Source organism: Castor canadensis, chromosome 7, assembly GCF_047511655.1.
Source record: "Castor canadensis chromosome 7, mCasCan1.hap1v2, whole genome shotgun sequence".
In the NCBI taxonomy this organism is placed as follows: domain Eukaryota; kingdom Metazoa; phylum Chordata; class Mammalia; order Rodentia; family Castoridae; genus Castor; species Castor canadensis.
This window is the reverse complement of record NC_133392.1, coordinates 29,310,073-29,329,954: the sequence shown is the minus strand read 5'-3', so window position 1 is coordinate 29,329,954 and position 19,882 is coordinate 29,310,073. Positions and strand designations below refer to the sequence as shown.

Below are 19,882 nucleotides of genomic sequence, written 5' to 3'. Positions count from 1 at the left end.
CTGAAAGTCAATGAAAATGAAAACACAACCTACCGGAACCTAAGGGACACAGCAAAGGCAGTCCTGAGAGGAAAGTTTATAGCCATGAGTGTATATATTAAAAAGACTGAAAGATCCCAAATCAATGACCTAATGACACGTCTCAAGCTCCTAGAAAAAAAAGAACAAGCAAATCCCAAAACAAATAGAAGGAGAGAATTAATAAAATTAAGAGCTGAAATCAATGGAATAGAAACCAAAAAAACCATACAAAGAATTAATGAAACAAAAAGTTGGTTCTTTGAAAAAATAAACCAGATCAACAGACCCCTGGCATGAGGTATGAGGATAGGTAAGACATCTAAAAAACTCGATAGCATTTGTTGCCCTCAACACAGTGAAACTAAAGCAGATACCTTAAAGCAACTGAGGCCAATAGGAGAAGGGGAACAAGAACTTGAGAAAAGGTGAGATCAAAAAGAATTAACCTAGAAGGTTACACACATGCACAGGAAATCAATGCCAACTCCCTGTATAGCTTACCTCAACTAGCAAAAACTCTTGGTCCTTCCTATTATTGCTTATACTCTCTCTCAACAAAATTAGAGATAAGGGCAAAATAGTTTCTGCTGGGTATAGAGGGGGTGGTGGGGGAGAAGAAAGGGGCAGGGGGATCAGGGAGGGGGTAGGGGAAGGGGGGAGAAATGACCCAAACATTGCATGTACATATGAATTTTAAAAATTTTAAAAATAAAAAATAAAAATAAATTTTAAAAAAGGGTAAAAAAAAACCACAAAGGATAAAAATCCTAAGGGACACACATACACAGGCAAAATTATGAGTTAGTAAATGCTTCAGGATACAAAAGTCAATTATATTTCTCTAAACTGGAAAAGAATTATATGAAAATAACTAAGGAAATAATTCTGCTTATAAGAGCATCAAAAAAGATAAAGCAGGGCTGGAGATGTAGCTCAATGATAGATAAAATGCTTATCATGTGTGAAGGCTGACTTCAATTCCCAGCATAAAAAAATTTAAAAATAATAAATAAAATAGAAATATTTTAAGTAAAAGAATGCACAAGAAGGATACCATGAAAACTGCAAAAAGCTACTGAAAGAAATTAAAAGGAGATACAAATAAATAGAAAGAGATCCCATGTTCATGGATTAGGAGACTTAATATTGTTAAGATGATAATACTGTCAAAATTGATCTACAGATTCAAGGTAATCCTTATCATTTCCAGCTCCTTTTGTAAAGGAAATGGATAAGCTGGTCTTAAATTTAAGGGAAATTTAAGGGATCTACACTACTCAAAACAAACTTGCAAGAAAAAGCAAAAAGTTGGACTCACAGTTCTTGCTTTCAACATCAAAGGGGACTATGAAATCCAGCTCAGTGGTAAATAGCTTGCCTTGCATATGTAAGAGCTTGGGTTCAACTTCATAGTTCTGCAAATAATAATAATGGCCACATTATTGCTATTGTTATTCAAAGGGTCAAAGATGAAGTAAAAGTGTTGCTGGCTAAAGATAAAGATATAAATCAATGGAGGAAAACTGGCAGTATAGAAATATACTCACACATATAAAGTAAATGCAAATAATTAGTATTACTATTTTGGCTGCTTGGAAGTTGTGGGCAAGGGCTGGGGCAGGGAACACGGGTACAGGCAGAGATTTGAGTATCTGCTACGGCAGCACAAAATGTCAGGACAGTTTTTTTTTTGAGACACTGTCTAGCTGTGCAGCATAGGCTGACGTTGAACTCATGATCTTCTTGCTTCTGCCACCTGCATACTGGGGTTACAGGTGTGTACCAACATGACCATCAGGTCAATTGATTTTTTTAATGTATATTAATTGTACAAAGAGGTTTCATTGTGAGTGATACTTCCATAACAAATATAAAGTATTTTAATCAAATTAATTCCCTCTATGACTCCCTTATCCCCCCTCCCTACCTTTTAAAACAATTTTAATAGGCTTCATTAGTTTATTTTCATACTATGTATGAAACACTTTGATCCTATTCACCACCCCTTTCATCCTCTCATTTTGCTTTTCCCCCTCCTGTTGGTTCTGATCTCCAAAGAGTCCCCCTCCCATTTTACACTTGTGTCATTATTTCTTGTTTATTTTTTAGCTATAGATTCCTCACATAAAAGAGAATGTTTGATGTTTGTCTTTTGCTGGGATCACAGAGGTCCTTGACCCGAAAGGGCTCAGGGAAGGAATGAACAGACAAGACACATATTGAGAGGGCCAGAAGGCTGATGACCAACTGGCAAAAAAATTTTTTTTCTCAGCAAGCTTTATACAAAAGAGAAAGAGACTTAAACATCAGAAACACTCTGACCTAGTTACAGCCTTTCTGTTTTTTCTACCCTGCATTCTTTCTGCCAGTGTCCTTGACTAAGTATAAACTTCTTTTCAGTCAAGGGAAACCATCGAGTGTTCCTTCCCACCATGATAGAGACCTGGTGCACCTGCAGATTCTGCTAAAGCCACAACGACCTTGTCAGATTGTGGCTCCCAAAAGTCCTTTGTAGTCTGGCTTATTTTGCTTAACATGATGATTTCTAATTCCATTATTTTCTGGTAAATGACACAATTTCATTCTTCTGACTGAATAACACTCCATTGTGTGTGTGTGTGTGTGTGTGTGTATCACATTTTCTTTTTTCCTTACTTGATGAATACCTAGGTCGATTCCATAGTTTGGCTATTGTGAACAGTGCTGCAATAAACATGGGTATGCACGTATCACTATATTGTATGTTGACTTAAATTCTTTTAGGTATATGCCTAGGAATGGTATAGCAGGATCATATGGTAGTTCTATTTTTAGGGGGCTCTTTTGGCCAATTTTAAATATTTTTATTTCAGTCACAGCATTTTTCACTTATAACCCAGAGCTCATAAAGTACCATGTTATTTCCTCTTCTTCTGCACATGTTCCATATTCAAGTACTGAGAAAGCCCCAGAAATTTGCTGTAGCAGTTCACCTTTAAAACTCTTCCAGAAATTTACTAAATTGGGGTCCTTCAAATGTTTTACTATGTGGAACAATGCTACGTATATATTTGGGTTGGCTTAACCAGCCCTTTCAATGGTGGGCCAGGAGGGAAGCACCACAAGAGGGAGGGGCTCTCCCACCAGGGAGTCCTCAAGCATTCCTCCTGGCATGCCTACTGTACTCTGGTACAGGTTGGTAATGATAGGTTGCTAGGTTTCTCTAGCTCTTTCTGCTGATGTTCAAATTCTACCTTGCCTGTAGTCTGATTCTAATCCAGCCAATGGATGATTCCATTACATTTGTGAAGAATCTTCTGTTCATCCTCACCATTGATCTTGCCCTGAAGTTTCTCATTTTCAACAGTTGCTTTTGTGTTGAATGCATAGAACTCCTGTGAATTCTTTGATGACAATCTGTCCCTCTGCTTCTCATCTTCAGCTTTGTACTTCTCAGAGATACACTCGTCTCATTCTTGCTCAAATGGCCCTTGTCATTGGTGGTGGTAATCTTCTTTTCTTGTACTCTTGTCTATAGCAGAGACATTGAAAATCTCATTGGCTTCAATATCAAAAGTAACCATGGGTTGCAAGAGGTATGCTTGTGAGCTCAAACTTGCCAAGCAGGTGGTTATCCTGGGTCATGGCCTAGTCAACCTCATATACCTGAATGAGCACAATCAGCTGGTCATCAGAGTAGGTAGTGAAGTCCGTGTCTGCTTGGTAGGAATGGTAGTATTATGCTTGATGAAGATAGTCATGACTCCAACTGTAGTTTCAATGCCCAGGGAAAGAGGAATGATCCAAGAGCAGCAGATCTTGAGTATTTCTAGACTTTTCTCCAGATAGAATGGTTGCCTGGATACCTGCACCATAAGCAACAGCTAAATCAAGATTAATGCTCTTATTCAGATCTTTTGAATGAAGAAGTCTTACAACAGCTTCTGATAGTGGGATAGGCCCACTCACCAAGACAATATCACGGAACTGTGACTTGTCTGGATGGCTTCTTGAAGGGCTTTTTCTCAGAGTCCAGTGCCATGGAACAGATCACCATTCAGTTCTTTAAATCAAGCAGAGGGGATGAAGGTAGAGAAGTTGATTCCTTCATAAAGAGAGTCAGTCTCACAACATGCTTGGGTGCTAGAGGAGAGGGCACACTTAGTTTGTTCACAAGCAGCACAGAGACTTTGGATATCTCTCTTGTTCTTACTGATGTCTTCTTACACATGCATTTGAACTTAGAATTGGCTTAATAATTCTAAGTACATTGAGACCAGCAATAGTTTCAGCATCTTTTGTTGCTTGACACTGAGAGTGTTCAAATAAGCTGGCACTGCCATCACAGCATTAGTTAATAGTCTTCCCAAGACAGGCTACTGCAATTTCCTTCATCTTTGTTAGAACCATAGAAGACACCTCCTTGATAGAAACTTTTTGTCTCCCTTTCGTATTCTACTTGGACCTTGGGCTTGCCTACATCATTCACCACCATGTTGTCATATCTGACAACAGCATCATCAAATCTACTTCCGATCAGGAGTTTGACATCAAAACCCATATCGATAGGGTACCTCACAACCTGATTCTTTGCAGCATCAATGCTTCTGTGTCAGTAAAGGTGACACAGTTTGGTCTGGTTCAGTTCCCCTGATTGTTGGCAATCATCTCCACTTTTCCATGCTAGACACACCCACAAAAGAGCAGGAGTGCCAAGATCAATGCCAATTAAAGATCTCTTATACATTGTTACGTTTCTGTGGGTCTGGATCTGCTGGCAAAGAATCCAAATAACCCCAAAAAGCTGCCACCACAATCGATGAGCCTACTTTTAGTTTTCTGAGGAAACACCACACTGATTTCCATAGTAGCCACACTAATTTACATTCCCACTATCAGTATATAAGAGGTCTTTTTCCCTAGCCTCCTCCCCATATTTGTTTTATTTATTTTCTTGATGATAGCCATTCTGACTGGAGTGGAATGGCATCTCAGTGTAGTTTTGATTTACATTTTCTTAATGGCTAAAGATGTTGAATATTTCTTCATGCATTTATTGGCCATTTGTACTTGTTTTGAAAACTGTCCAATTCATTTGCCCATTTATTAATTGAATTGTTGATTCTTTTGGTGTTTAGTTTTTGGAGTTCTTTATATATTCTGGATATTAATCCTTTATCCAATGAATAGGCTGGCAAAGATTTTTTTCTCTCATTCTGCAGGCTGTCTCTTTATTCTAGTGATTGTTTACTTTCTATGTGCAAAAGTTTTTAATTTTCTATAATCTCATTTGTCAATTCTTGCTTTTATTCCCTGACTAATTGGAATCCTATTCAGAAAGGCATTACCTATGTCTACAGCTTACAGTGTCTTCCCTATATTTTCCTGTAGTATTTTTAAAGTTTCAGATCTTCCATTTGAATTATTGTCCCAGTTTGGATTAATTTTTTTACATGGTGAGAGATAGGGTCTAATTTCAGTCTTCTACATGTAGATATTCACGTGTTCAAGGAGACAAAGACTAGCCACATAACAAAAGACAGGTGCTAAAAATTAGAGTTCAAGATGACCACCTTGCTCTATCAAATAACTGTAATTAGAAGAATCCAGACAGCATGTTCTGCATTAGCAAAAGAAGTTTAGGCCACCGCATAAGCACAATCAAACCTTCTTGTGGGTAGGAAATATAAATTCTCAGCCCTGCACACTGCAGAATGTAATAATACCAATATCAACAGTTCTCTGGTCAAGCACTGCACTGCAGACTAGAGGATTCACCATCTCACTGAATCAGCAGCAGGTGCTGTTACTGCTCAAATTTGATTTATGAGAGGGCTGAGTTCTTCCAGAGAGAGGCAGTGAGAGAGCGGGTAGCGGTGCTGTGGTCTGGTTACAGAACTATGGCCTTACCTCCTAGCTCCTAGCTATCATAGGTGTGAAGTAGAGGACAAAGGAGCCATCTCCAATCTTCTTATACCAAGTACCTGCCAGTGATATCCATTTATACTTGGATCAAAGCCTGGTGATGTGGCACCCTTCCCTGGATGTCAATGGCAGGGAGTTGAACTCAAGCCCAATTAACCTGCACAAGCTTCTTTTGTTCTGCAAGAACACAGCTCACTCCCCCTCGTAAACCATCTAACATGCAGCCACATCTGAGTTTTACATCTATCTCTCAAACCATAGTAGACCTGACACTTTCTCTTTACTTTTCCAATCACACTCCACTCTCCTTTAAAGCTCTGAACACCTTAAGGGCAGCTGGCCCTATTGGAAATATCTCCCAGCACCTAACAGTAAAAAGTGGAAAGATCTCCTGTGATTTAAGGTCTGCAGCTCCTATAAACTGTGGTAAATGTCACAGTGAGTGGGAGTTCTATTCTGTGACCTCTAATTAACTCTCTATGATGTCGGCAAAGCACGGAGTTTTGTATGCTGAATTTGGGGTAAATGACTCAAGCTATAGTCACAGGCCACGAGGACCTGAGACTCTAGCCTGCAGTTTCTGGAGGCAGGAAGAACCCTTTGTATATCCCCTTTGGACACTCAGATATGTCTCTTCTCACTGTGTTGGAAATCTGTTGTAAACTACATAAAAATAAAAAGTGCTAAGTCTATTTTTCCCCCTAGGGAGAAATCTAGCTAACTAAGCTACTATTAAAAATAAGGGCAAAAAAATGATTTGTTTAAGAGTGCATTCTAAATTAATGTAATTGTTTTTTTGTGTCATTGTATGTATTGTATATGTCTATTAGTCTATATCTATATGATTGGTTTGATGAAGGGTAAACTTCTGATAGCTATGGCAATAGTCTTATTGGAGAATAAGACAAACTCAACACTTTTCTAGAACTGACTATTGCTTCAGCTATCAAAATAAGCTTCCCAAAATGAGTCCTAAAAGAACAACATAGGGTACATCTCAACCTGCTCCTATAATTCTTAAATATAACTGACCAATGTAGTTGTGGCCACTAAATCAGATTTTTACATTTTTGAGCTCATCTATGTGCATTTAAATTGACATTTTAGCATGGCTAAGTTAAAACATCTCTGTGAGTATACAAACATCTTTAGAATGGTTGTTGAACTATTATAAAGTTAATAGATAGAGCTGTTGTCTCTTCAAAATGTTATCTAAAGTCTTATCTCAACCAGGTCTAACTAAAATGCAAACATTCAAAAATTATCTTCTGCCTTAGAGCTAAAAAAATGGAATTTATGAACTGTAACTTTAATGTTTCATTCTGTCGTAAATGTAATTTACATTCAACTCTCCTTTACAATTGGATCAGTTAACCAATGTGTTTTTGTAGATTGCTACTAAATAAAAAAGTTTAAAATTGCTTTTCTTTGTGTCTTCTTTTAAAACATAAGACTACTAAGAGTATTTTATTTACTTAAAAATTAATGTTATCTAAATTCAGCATTTTATAGAAGTTATTTCAAGATACAAATTAGAAAACTCTTAAAGCTTACCAAAAGTTTATGTGTGTGATTAAGTTGGCTACAATTTTTTAATTACCTAAAGTCAAAATTCAGTGTACTGACGTAAAACGAAACCTAATTTTCTGTCTGAAGGAAAGGTTTTAGTTTTGTCAAGATAACTAAGAGATTCTTGATGCTGTGGGTTGGTAAAAAAAAAAAAATTGCCAAGACAAAAAACTAGTTTATTAGGACACAGAAAGGCAGCTGAGCATAGGGAATGCTGCTCAGATATGAGGGATGGAACAAATATATTTATGTAAAACCAAGCTGAGGCAAAAAAAAAAAAAAAGTGTACCCTCCTGGTGGGAAGGTGGGCAGATTCAAAAAGGAGTACTACCCTGGAGTTCCTGATACCTCAAGCTCTTATTGGGATCTCTATAGAAGAAAATGCTTAGTCCTAAATGACTGGGTTGGGTTTCATTAACTCTCAATGTTATTTTTGCATTGCAGGGGCTGCATGCAGGTCAGCATGGCCCTGCTGTATGTCCCAACTCAGTCTGTTAATGTCAGCAGTCTAGGATGCGATTTCTTTTTCTTTCTTTCTTTCTTTTTTTGCCAACAGTCGCCATGTCTTAGAACTCGGGAATCCATAAAACTTCTTCAGAGTTAAAAGGATCTCTTATTAACCACCAGGCTTTTCAGGCTTTCCCTGCATTTAAAAGTAAAAATCTCTTGCAGGGCGCTGGTGGCTCACGCCTGTAATCCTAGCTACTCAGGAGTATCGCTGGTTCAAAGCCAGCTTCAGGCAAATAGTTCACAAGACCCTAACTTGACAAAACCCATCACAAAAAATGGTTGGTGGAGTGGCTCTAGTGATAAAGTGCCTGCCTAATGTGAAGACCTGAGTTCAAACCCCAGTGCTGTGAAAAACAACAAAAACAAACCAGTGAAAATCTCTTATAAAGGATAGCAAAGAATTATCTCCAAGTGAATAGGGCAGCAATAATAGCTTTAAAATAGATGAAATCCTGAGATTCTTAAGGGATCTGTAACACTGGAGCCTCCTGTAGTTTTCCAGCATTTGAGCTCTACAATAAAACTCAGTGAGTCAATATCTTCTATATGACAGTACAAGTTACAAAATCATGCATGAATAAAGATGTCCTGTAAATGCAAGCAAAACTAACAGATTCTTATGTAAAAGAATATGAAAATTTCAGTGGTAAGCAACTAAAATTAAGGACCTACCATTTGTTGACTTTAAGTATAGTATGCCAAAGAATACTCACCTCTGTTTTATAAAAGGACAGTAAAATACAACTGCTTTTTCCTACTGCATCTCAGACTGAGATTAGAGCTTTCTTCATAAATTAAACAATATATAGCAATTTATGTGAGAATCCAAAAATCACTCCCTATTTTTCCCCAGTGACCCCTCCTAACTCCAGCCCTAGGAAACCACTATTCTGGTCTGTGTATCTATACATTTACACACTGTGCACATTTCTTTTTCTGTTTTTCTTTTTCTTAATACTGTGGAGGTGGTGTTTGAACTCATGGCTTGACACTTGCTAGACAAACACTCTACCATTTGAGTCACAGCCCCAATGCTTTTGCTTTTTTTGTTTTTTCTTTTTTTTTTTCAGATGGAGTCTTTTACCTGAATCAGCCTCAGACCAAGATTCTCCAACCTCCGTCACTGAGGTAGCTGGTATTCCAGGTATGCCCCACCTCACCCAGCCACGGACATTTCTTATAAATGGAATCACAAGTTAGGTGATCCTTTGTGTCTAGCTACTTTCATTAGCATAATTTGTGCAATGTTCCTCCATCCTGTAGCATGTACCGGAACATCTTTTTATTGCTGAATACTATTTTATCATATGGATGTACCATGTTTTAATTATCTTTTTGTCAGTGGGTGGATATTCGTGCATGAGTTTCTATGTGGACAAATGTTTTCAGGTAGATTTCAGGTAATTCAGGAGAATTACTGGGTCATCTAGTAATGCTAATGTTTAAACTTTAAGAACTGCTCAGAGTTTCCCAAAGCATTTTAGGTTCCTACTAGCAGTTCATGAAGGTTCTGTTTTTTTCACATCCTAATCTGTGTTTATTATTCATTGTCTTTTTATAGCAATCCCAGGAATTGTGGAATGGTATGTCCTTATAGTTTTCATTGGCATTTCCCCAATGACTGATGTCATTGAGCATCTCTGCTCATGTTTATTGGACATTTATCTGTCTTCTTTGAAGAAATGTATATTCAAACCCTTTGCCCAGGACCAGGGACGTGACTCAGTGATAAAGTAATGACGGCTTCATTCTCAACACAAACACACACATTTGGCCATTTAAAATTTGGGCTATTTGGTTTCTTGTTGCTGAATTATAAGGGCTGTTTATATATTCCAAATACAAGTCCCTTACCAGATATATAATTTGTGAATACTTTCTTAATTCTGAGGCCTGTGTTTTCACATCCTTTATACATATATTTGAACTATAAAAGGTTTTGAATTTGATGAAGTCCATATTGCCTAATTTTCCTTTGGTTACTTGTGTTTTTGGTGTCATGTCTAATAAACTATTGGCTGACATAAGATCATCAAGATTTACACTTAGTTTTCTCCTAAGAGTTTTATAATAAAAGCTTATATATTTAGGTCTTTGATCTATTTTTATTTCATTTATGTATATGGTATGACAGAAGTCAGTACTTGTGGGGCACAAAGGGGTCGTGAGAGCTAAGTATTTGAGAATCACTGATTTACGTTCTCTGAGCCTGTTTTCTCCTCCTTAAAATACAGTCAATACTGTATTTGACTTCCCACCTATAAGGGGGAACGATATGAATGATAAGACAGGATAAGTTACAGCACTATTCTAATGTTATCATTACAGTCTTCATCTCCTATGTATACATTGTCTGCTCACCTAATGCAGCGTCTTTGAGTTCTTCTTCTTGATCTCTGCCTGCCACAGCAGCTTCCTCACACTAGACATATAGCAGATCTCAACAAGTACTGGTAAACTGACTAGTAGAGTATATCTGTGTTCTTGGAGAGGCAGAAAGCATTGACTTTTAAAAAGGAAACTCTGTTCTGCTGGGTATTGGGGGGGGAGAGGGAGGGGGAGAGTGGGTGGTAAGAGAGGGGGTGGGGGCAGGGGGGAGAAATGAACCAAGCCTTGTATGCGCATATGAATAATAAAAGAAAAATGAAAAAAAATAAAAAATAAAAAGTATGTAACATAAAAAATAAATAAATAAAAAGGAAACTCTGTAGCTTCTTCCTGCTGTAAATTCATTAAGCTTCCAATAAGTTACAAGACTCAATCTTTTTTCTGTGAATGGTTAAGCTGAATCTTCCCTTTTGTATGTTTGTGAAAGCAATCTTTTGGACATATGCATGAGACCTTCAAGAGTATTCCTGATGAATTTCATTTAGTTGTCCATTCTAACTTTGGTACCTATTTAAAGCTTTTGAATACCAATTCTTTCTTTTAATATAGTAAATGTACTTTCTAGTTTTGACTAAGTCAAAATAGGACAAGCATACCTTCGCTTTTACAAATAAGAGGGTTGTCCATGGTAAAGATCAGTTAGAGATGAATCAACATGGGTCATAACACGTGTACACGAGCAATAGTTCTGTATAGCTATCCTCAACTCAACTAGCAAAAACACTTTGTCTTCCTTATTAGGCTTGTCTCTTTTCTTCAACAAAACTAGTGATAAAGACAGACCAGGACCTGTCTGGAACTGAGGAGGGAAGGGAGGGAGGGAGGGAATGGGGAGAAATGACCCAAACAATGTATGCACATGTGAATAAAAGAACAATAATAATAAAAAAAAAAGAGGGTTGTCAAGCTGAGAGCCAAGAGGAAAGTGCAATGTTTTGTTTTGTGACAATCTAAAAGGCTGTTCCTCTCCACTGACACTGAGTGATGAGTGGATGAACAAACCTGATCTACAAGGGGCATCCACTTTGTTCTACAAACTGCTTTCTTACTTCTGTCATGGACCAGCATTACAATCACAGACAGCAGAATAGTTAGTGGCAGGAAAGGGAAAATATTCTAGAACTTGGTAGATAAATGCTAATGTTCTACATAAAAATAACTATAGTTAATTGCCACAGTCCAGCTGCAGCAGGGGCCCTGACTCTGGTCTTGGGTGCTCGAGGGGTGAATAACAACACAAACTTGGGGTTGTGCCGGGCAGCGATGGCGTAGTTTATTTTCTGAAGAGAGTATTTAAGCAGTGCAGAAAAGCAGGAAGGAGTATGTGACAGTCCCCAGGTTTCCCTTGACCTCTGTACTGGGATTGGCTGTCACGTTGCTGTGGCTAGGAGCCCAAGTGCGGAACATCATGTTCTCTGGACCAGGTTTTCCCAGTCCCACACAGAGAGAGAACAGGGGAGTTCAGCAACTATCCTTTTGGACTGCTGCAATAGTCTCTTAGGGCTGTTGCACAAAAGCTACAGTGACTCTGCTCTTTTCCAAGAGGCTTTGGGGGTCCTGAGGGTTTCCCACAGTTAATGGTACCGCTCCCATTTATCCCCAATGAAGGAAGCACAGTGAGGTTGAAAGGGTAGCAGAGTCCATCGTGCAAGCATTAAAGACTTGGCAAGTGTGAGTGTCTCCTAAGGCAGGTGAACCCCAGGGCCATTCCAGCCTCCAGAGAACAAGAATTTAGAGAAAAGAGGAGAAGTACATTGACAGCAAGGGCTTGGAACCAGGATATTCAGTGGAAAATAAGCAAGAGGAAACACATGAGAATTGAGTCAGCTTAATTTTAACACTTACAACCTCAGAAGAAAACCTTTGAGTGGCCCAGGGCAAAGTCATGTAGTGACAGAGGACTAAAGCTGACCCAAAGCTTCTAAAACGATCCTGACAGAACAGACCCCAGACTCACCCAGGGTCTCTCTTTTCTCTCTTATAGTACACTTGTTTGGGTGTTGGGGTGTAATGAGGGGATAGGAGAAGGTGGTGAAATATTGAAAAGACCCTGGTCATAAAATATTTGGGAAGAGCCATCCAAGGGTGATGTTCACTTGAAAGTTCTCCTGTAGTTTCTTTTTATTTTGTTCTTATTTTATACTCATGTTATACTTGCATAGAACTTAAAGAGTGAAAGAGTTTCCTAAGACTTGTTTCAAAAATAGCAGTACCTCATTCTCTCCTCACCATTTTCTCTCCTCAGACTTAGTCATTAAAATCTTTTAGGTCTTTTAGCATTCCCTTCTGTATTTCTAAACGACATGCTTCTACTATCAGTTAATGACCTCAAAACACTTTCATACATTATTTATTGACATCTTAAGTTGGAGGTTGAAATTTTCATCTTTCACAATCACTAAGATTGCCACCACCTACTCACTCCTTCCCTGCATGCTTCACTTTTTCCATGTTCCCAATACACTTGTGTCAAAATTTTTATTATAGCAATAGTCAGTGTTTATATTACTATGGCTATAAAAATTGTTCACACAGTGGCCATGCTGTGCACCCATGATTTCTCTCTTGTACAACTTTTAGTTTCTCTGGACTTGAGAACTTTTTTTTTCCTTTTTGTTCTCTATGCACTTCTCACTCATACCCAACCTCCCCAGAGTACATTATCTATACCTCTTCATAATACATTTTGGCTCATCTGTTACTACCAATCTCATTCTCCTTAAGCAGTCTCTTCTGGAGACTTCTCACCTATTCCACCTTAGATTGGGTGCCCTCTGAATTCATTGGAAAGTTCTTCTGGGAATTCTCAGCAGCGTTAATGTAGTAATTGCCTATTATTCTCTCTTTTGTGATGATTAATCTTCCTTGTCAACTTGGTTAATTGAGAGGCACCTAGGAGATTAGGAAAGCCTACCTCTGGGTGAGTCTGTGAGGGTTTTTCCTGAGAGAATAAACAAAGTGGTATCAGGGGAAGACCTGTTACGAATGGGTCCAGATAGAATAAAAGGGGAAACAGGAGAAAACCCACTAGCACAGGTCTCCCTCTTTCTCTCTGTCTCTCATTCCTGGCCATCATGATGTGAGCTGCTTTGCTCCACCATACCTACCCTGCCTGCCATGAGCCAAAATAAATCTTTCCCTCCTTAATTTGTTTGGCTAATGTATTTTGTCATACTGAAAAACTGAGTAACAAATGCTGGAATCTGTGTTCCTGGATCCTTTCTGTTCATATTCATTTGTTTACTCCAATGTTTTGGGGGAGTACATTCTTTTTAAGTCTCATGAGAAGCAGAGTATTTTCAAGATTTTCTCTGCATCTTCAGTTTTCCCAAATTTCATGATATTGTAACTTGTATGGATCTATTTTTATGCATTATTAATGCTACTCACTGGACACTTCATATCTAGACATGTTTGATGTTTAGTTCTGAGAAGGTTTTTATTTATGAATTGGTAATTTGCCATGTCTTCCCATTTTTTCTCTCAAATCTCCAAAATTGATGTTTTATTTAATATTTTTCATCTCTTTTTTCACTTCTTTTCCTTTGAACTTGCTGATGAGCATGTGGTGGGACTTTATCAGTGATGGGATGACACACAAAAGTCCTGGACTCCAGCAGGGCTCTGATGGCTCATACCTGTAATCATAGGTACTTGGGAGGCTGAGATCAGGAGGATCATGGTTTGAGGCCAGCCCAGAGTAATGGTTCACAAGACCGCATCTCCAAAATAACTGGAGTAAAATGGTCTGAAGGGGTAACTCAAGTGGTAGTGTGCCTGCTTTGCAAGTATGAAGCCCTGAGTTCAAACCCCAGTCCCTCTTCCCCTGTTCTCAAAAGTCCTAGACTTCAGGTAGCCAAATTAGCCTCCTTTCATCCTATAATAAGTTGTTTACTATCCAGGAAAAAAGAAACTCTCATTAGCTTTCTTCTGGGAACAGCTGTCTATGTCTCTTCCTTGTCAAGAAGGAAGGAGGGAAAGGAAGGAAAGGAAAGAAGGAAATGAGAGGATCAGAGTGGCTTCAAATTCACTTTTTGGACATTTAAAAAATACAAACCTTCAGTAAATTGAACATGACATCTTGTTTTTTGATAGCAAGGCGAATCACTTGGAAGATCATATACCACAAGAGTGACGAGGTTCAGTCTGGTTACAGCTGATACAGCAACATACCTATTCGGAAATGTGGAAGAGATGTGCAGCACCTCTAACAAGGGCAGGCCATCTCTAGTCATGACATTTGGTTGTAAAGTGACTGCTTGGGCACCTGGCAGTTTTTTCCCCTAGCTGAATTATGTCTGTGCTAATTTGGCTTATGAAATATTTATCAGCAGTTTATAATATTGTGATAAAAGGGACAGACAGGCACATAGGGCTTTTTTTATTTCCTTATTTGTTTATTGAGACCAGTTCTCTCTATGTAGCCCAAACTGACCTAGAACTTGCTATGTAACTCAGGGTAGCCTTGTACTCCCCATCCTCTTTCCTCAGTGTTTGGAAAACTGGGATTATGGATGTGTGCCACCACACCTGTCTCATTTTATTTTTTCTTGTGTTGCTGCAGGTTGAACCCAGAGCCTGGCTCATGCTGAGCAAGGCTCCAACACTGAACTGCATGTAGCCCCAGGTAGTTTAAACCCTACTTTCCTAATTTCTGTTTTTAGAATAATAAGGTAGGAAGTAAAGTTTGGAGGGAAGGTTTCAAAGATCTGCCCTACCATTTTCAGGGTCTCAGCAAAAGAATAAACAAAGGTCCACATATGTTTGTTTAACCTAACTGTTAAATAAAATACGATAAACATAAAGATATATCTTTTTCTTTTACCTTGACCTATGGGCCTTCCGAACCTTGGCAATTAGGTCTGGATTTAGAATTCTCAAACTTCTCAGTGTTCTACAGCAAAAAGTGGAGGTGTGGGCAAAGCTGGCCTAGAGGCCCAGCCTCTAGCCCCTTCTACAAGGAAGATCTTTCAGACTATTGAAAGATCTTGTTCATCACCAAATGGATACCTTCCTCACTGCACTTGGCAACTAACACATGGGTGCTCTGATTACCCACTAAAGAGCTTCTGCACAACAAAGGAAACAGTCACCAGACTCAAGAGACAGCCCACAGTATGGGAGAAAATCTTTACCAGGTACTCATCCGACAAAAGTCTAATATCCACAATCTACAGGGAACTCAAAAAACTTAGCCCCCAAAGAATCAATACCCCAATGAAGAAAAGGACACATGAATTAAACAGAATTCTCAAAGGAAGAGGTACAAATGGCTAGTTAAATACATGAAGAAGTGTTCAATTTCCTTGGTTATAAAAGAGATGCAAATCGAAACAACACTTAGATTTCATCTCACCCCAGTTCGAATGGCCAGAATCAGGGGTTGTTATTACCCTTACTGGCAAGGATGTGGCAAAACAGGAACCCTTATACACTGCTTGGAGGAATGCAAATTAGTGCGACCACTATGGAAAACAGTATGGAGATTCTTCAGAAAACTAGAGATAGAGCTGCCATATGATCAGTGATACTGCTCCTGGACATCTACCCAAAAGAACATAAAACAGAATACAGTAAAGGCACCTGTCTACTGATGTTCATTGCAGCACTGTTCTCAATAGCTAAGCTCTGGAAACAACCCAGATGCCCTACAACTGATGAATGGATCAAGAAATTGTGGTATACATACGCAATGGAGTGTTACTCAGCCACAAGGAATAATGGCATGCGGTTTGAAGGTAAATGGATGCAATTGGAGGACATGATGTTAAGTGAAGTTAGCCAGGATCAGAAACTCAAAAGACACATGTTTTCTCTCATACGTGGGAGATAGAGCCAAAGGTAAACATATACACAAAAACAAGCATGATCATGTACAAACTCAGATGTAGAACATGTTTGTAACAGAGCAACTACTCTATGGAACTCGGGGAAAGAGGAAAGGAAAAGAGGATGACAGAGCATCAGTAACATCATATAACATAAGATGTGAAGGTAAAGGATATAAGGAATGTGTATTGAAAGATGTCGAATGTGTGTGGGAGGTAAAGGGGTAAGGGAGAGTATTCGAAGGGATTGAACAGACCAAAGTCTGTTCACACCCACAGAGGGCATACATTGAGCCCCCCCGAACATCAAGTCAAATATTAATTATGAGAACCAGGACTATAAAATAGGTACAGTGTGGGGGGGGGGTACTAGTAGGAGGAAGGTGAGTGAACTAAGGTAATTAAGGTGACGGTATATGGCAGATGGACTTCATATACCAATATGAGACAGAACTAAGAAACCTCTTGCAATTGCTTTAAGTGGGGTGGGGAGGAGGCTGAAGAGGAGAGATTATGGGGGCAATGTAACTAATGTACAATATAAGTCTAATCGGAATTGTCACTATGAAACGCCCCCGTATCATGAAAATGTCCTAATAAAATTTTATTTTAAAAAAAGAATTCCATTGTAAAGAAATATTATAATTTATAATAAGTTATATAGTTTATATAATATAATTTCTATAACATATTATGATATATATAAAATATACAGTATATATTTTATACATATAATACTTAAAAGATTATTATAAGATTATAACTTATAACTTCTAATGTGTCACTCACCTAATACTTCTTGATACCAAGACTCATGGTTTTGCCACAATGTTATCCCTATCATGCAGCTTTATTTTGTGTGAGTCATAAGCTGCTGAGATTTAAAAGCAGTGAGTGACAGTCACAGTCACGTGACATACAATGGATGAACCAGCCACTGTTCTCTCTTGGTTAATCAGCAGTGAGATGGGCTCCAAGCTTTTCTTCTTGAAATTCACTCTCCCTAACTCAGACCTTCTTTAGATTCCTGAAGCCTTCCCCTGGGGCAGCAGCCTGTCTTTGGAAAGTAATTCAAGACTCTTGTTCTGCATTGTTGTCTTGGCAGGCTCCCCCTTGCTTTCTCTGGCGGAAAATGCCTACCATGGCAGTTGGTCTAAGTAACATCACCAGCCTAGGTAACAATTCCAGCAGTGCTTGGCCCTAGAGGCTGAGTAAGTGGGAGAGCAGGTCACAGAACACCCTGATTTTTCAGACTATTCCCTGATAAGTCCAATGTCTAGAGGAAGCAAGTGTCAAACACACTTGGGCAGTTATAGAGAAAGAAAGGTGATCCCAAAGGAAGAGCCATGTTTAGCCGCAATTAAGCATGCAACTCAACCAAATCCTGAACCTCCTTTCTAGAGATTCATGTAATGGTCTATCCTCCAACCCCCAAACTCAGACATTGAAACCTAATCTCTTCCCTTACAGTATTTGGAGGGTGACCTGGGAGGTGATTAGGTTGTGAGGGTATGAATGACATTAGTGCCCTTATAATAGAGAACCCATGGACAAACCTTCCCCTTTGCCATGAAATGACAGACACGATGGCTGCCCATGAGCCAGGATTTGAGTCCTCACCAGACACCAAAACTGCTGAGTACTTGGATATAGACTTCCAGCCTCAAGAACTATGAGAAATATATTTCTGTAAAATATAATATAATTGTAATTATATTACAATTATAATATAAATTAATAAAAATATAATGTAATTGTAAAAGCCCCCAATTGAGGTACTTTATTTTAGCAGTCTGAATGGACTAGGACCAAGAAGAAACCTGTGATTGGTAAAAGAAATAAACAGATCAGACATTGCAGAGAGAACCCAAAGAGAAGCAGCACATGTAGAATTCTATTCCACATCCTGCACTTCTGAGCTATCACCAAGTGAGCTATCCATGTGAGAATACCTAGTTGCATGCAGCACTTTCCCACTGGTCAGGGAATCAGGGCGGGAGTAACCAGGCACATGCAGAACTCTGTTCTCCTCCCAGCGATGCTAGGTGCTTCTCTCCTTGAGAAGCCAGTCATTGCCCAGAGCTCCAATCTTCTCTTCCCAAAACAGGATGGTCATGGAAGCTGACTAGGAGAGTGCATAGTCTGCCTAGGTCCAAGCTCTCCTGGTAGGACTAATACAGGTCGAGAGATGGGGTTATGTGAGATCAGCATATTTTAGGGGATTAGGGCAGTAGGGTCCCGAGCAGGGCTTGAGAACTTGAGCACGAGTTTCACATCTGCACTCAACTCCTAGCTCCACCACTTACTGGTTGCTGTGTCCATAGGCATCTTCTTTGATCTCCCCATACCTTGCTTTGCTCTTCTTTAAAATGGTGCCATGTAGTACCTACCCATCAGGGTCACAGTGAGGGTTCAACAAAATGGCTATTGTGAATTGACTTGGAGGAGTGACTCAACACCTGTTCATCATTTTTTTTGTTTTGCTTTTTTTTTTTATTGGTAGTACTGGGATTTAAACTCAGGGCCTCATGCTTGCAGGTGCTCTACCACTTGAGCTACTCTGCCAGCCCTGTTTTGTGTTGGGTATTTTCAAGATAGGGTCTTGTGAATTGTCTGCCCAGACTGGCTTCAAACTGTTGTCCTCCTGATCTCTGCCTTCTGAGTGGCTAGGATACAGGTGTGAGCCACTGATGCTTGGCTTATCTGCTCCTTATTCTTATTTCACATACTAGTCCTTGGACCTGCTGCTGGGTGCAACCAACTGTCTGTGTTTCCTGTCTTTTTCCTTGCAAAACGCACCAAAACTCTAACCTGAGAATCACAATCTCTCTCAAACATCCTGCACATATTTTGGACTTGTGTCCATTGCAATGATAAACACTGGGAACAAGCACCCACTGGTTCCTGACAGACTTCCTACTTACAGAGTGTCCCCCATGGCTGAGTGTGGTTCAGGCAGGCAGGTGCACAGATCTGAGTATGTGTCTGCAGATGTGGTAAGAACTCTGTGGGGTGTTGGGTTTCCATCTCGGAGTTTATGGATAGGGAAAGCACCATTGTCCTTTCCTGGCTGGAGCCCAGAGTGTTCCCTAGAGAGGTGGGCTACACCTACACCCTTGACTGGTGACCTGAGGTTGGCAGCCAAGTTTCCCCTCAACTGTACCTGGGGGAATGGGAAGACAGGATGGAGTTTTGAGTGATTGGTACCACCGCAGCTATTCCACTGTTTTCCTGTGTAACTGTCCCGGTGCCCAACCATTCCCCCTGAACCTGGTTCTCCCAGGGATTCAACCCAACTCTCATTACAGGACTAAGTCCAACCTTTTTTTTTTCGGTGATACTGGGGCTTGAACTCGGGGCCTCATGCTTGCTAGGCTTGCTAGGCAGGCACTCTACCACTTGAACCACTCCACAAGCCCAGTTCAGTCCTTTTTCCAGGAAGAAATTTCCAGAGCTCTTTGGAGGCTGCAGGGAGCCAGGTGGAGGTCCAGACACCAAGAAGGAAAAAAAGAAGGTGGGAGAGCATGAAGGTGGCAGCAGCAAAAACTGTAGATTGTACCACTCATTTTCTTTAGATAATAGCTTGCCAGAATTGACAGAAACACAGCATTTCCTCAGGGGTTGGGACAATTCAGTGTTTACATTTGCAGCATCCCTCATCC

General features: G+C 39.5%; 1 long non-coding RNA gene across 2 annotated transcripts in view; it reads right to left on the bottom strand.

Annotated features, from left to right (window-relative positions):
• LOC141424761 (uncharacterized) overlaps positions 1-19,882 on the bottom strand; it is a 57,089-nt gene that overhangs the window by 31,152 nt on the left and 6,055 nt on the right. Inside the window, exon 2 of one of the 2 annotated variants that reach the window (XR_012449660.1) lies at positions 1,340-1,436. The exons of the other annotated variant lie outside the window; for it this stretch is intronic. This is a non-coding gene — a long non-coding RNA (uncharacterized lncRNA). The remainder of the gene's footprint in view (positions 1-1,339; positions 1,437-19,882) is intronic. 2 annotated transcript variants of the gene reach the window in all.